The following is a 1,881-nucleotide window of genomic DNA, read 5'->3' on the forward strand; positions in this document are numbered from 1 at the left end:
CATTATTAATCTAGACACTGATTTATTTTTAAAGTAATCTAAAGTGACTTAAAGGATAATACGGGGCTTCCCTGGTGGCACAGTGGTTGAGAGTCCGCCTGCCGATGCAGGGGACACGGGTTCATGCCCTGGTCCGGGAAGATCCCACATGCCGCGGAGCGGCTAGGCCCGTGAGCCAAGGCCGCTGAGCCTGCACGTCTGGAGCCTATACTCCGCAATGGGAGAGGCCACAACAGTGAGGCCCGTGTACCGGGAAAAAAAAAAAAAAAAGGATAATACAAGATTATTTATAGTAAAGAATGGAGGGATTATAGAGGGAAAACAAGATGAGCAAAAATAAAATGTCAGTAGGAGTGAGGTGTAAACCAGGACATAGAACACTGAAGAGAAATCTTTGTTTCTAAAAGATGGTGTATAATAAATGAATGGCAGCCATATAGTCATGACAGCTACAAGTTTCATGGACTTTTATGTCTTGCATCTTTGGGTATGCCACAGGCATGGTGCGAAAAAACCCAATTTAATAAAAGTATTCAGCAGTGGAGGAGCTATAATGACTAAGCTTTTGAGTTCCACCTCTGCTTTTCGTGTAACCTTGGGCAAGTCAAGTCAACAGCTCGTGACATTAATCCCTCATTTGCAAATCAGAGACAATGGTCAACTTTCCTCCTAACAATCGTTTGTAGAAAATGAAATAGTACAAATTTTCAGAGATGGAAATACATTTTTGACGTAGATATTTTGATTGAAGTAAATGCTACATGAAGCACATGTAGCCATCTCTAGAAAATTTTATATAATAAAACTGGGTTTTTTGCATCCAGGAGAATATTGTCATTTTGGACCACCTACTCCAGACACATCCTTGATTTGGGACATAACAGACTTTTTTTTTTTTTTTTTTGGCTGTACGTGGGCCTCTCACTGCTGTGGCCTCTCCCGTTGCAGAGCACAGGCTCTGGACGCGCGGGCTCAGCGGCCATGGCTCACAGGCTCAGCCGCTCCGTGGCATATGGGATCTTCCCGGACCGGGGCACGAACCCGTGTCCCCTGCATCGGCAGGCAGACTCTCAACCACTGCGCCACCAGGGAAGCCCCAGACTTATTTTTAACAAATTTTGATGAAAGGAGTCTGTTGATGTGTTAGGGGCTGTATAGTCCAGAAGCTTTATATCTGAAAAAAGATAGACCTTGAGAATACTAATTAACAAGCTTCTACTCGTTGAGTGGTCTCCTGTAGGCCTGGAGGAAACCTAGATGAATCACAGACCTATCCACTTTCTTAAGTGCTAAAGTCCTAACTATTTAAAACACTAACCAAGGGAATTCCCTGGCAGTCCAGTGGTTGGGACTCAGCGCTTTCACTGCCCAGGCTGCGTTCAATCCCTGGTCGGGGAATGAAGATCCTGCAAGCCTCTCCGTGCGTCCAAAAGAAGAAGAAAAAAACACTAAGCGAAAGGTAGGTTGTGGTTCTTTGTGCTAAAACAAAACACTTGTCCTATTGAGAAGCCTTGGGAACTTAGGCTGAAATGGGAAGCTCAAGTGAATTGTATGTAGCTAATTTTGATTAGCAAATTTGAAGAATTTCTGTGACAAGGCCACATAAAATAATCCGTGCTTAAAAAGTTACTGATTGTCCTCCATCCCCTTCCCTTCAAAAATGCAAATTTATATTTTCTGGTTTAAACTACTGTATCTCTCCAGGGTCTGCTGGGTCCTCAGTATGCTTACTTATCAAGACCTTGGCTGAGCTCTGTCCTCTCTCCAGAACTCCAGCCTCAGAACACTTTCTACAGTTCTCTGTCCTTGAATTCTCTTCAACCCATTTGTTGCCTTTCTAAGGCAACAAATTAAAACTTGGCTCTGGGGACTTCCGCGGTG

The sequence above is a fragment of the Stenella coeruleoalba genome (assembly GCF_951394435.1).
Source record: "Stenella coeruleoalba genome assembly, chromosome: 6".
NCBI lineage: Eukaryota > Metazoa > Chordata > Mammalia > Artiodactyla > Delphinidae > Stenella > Stenella coeruleoalba.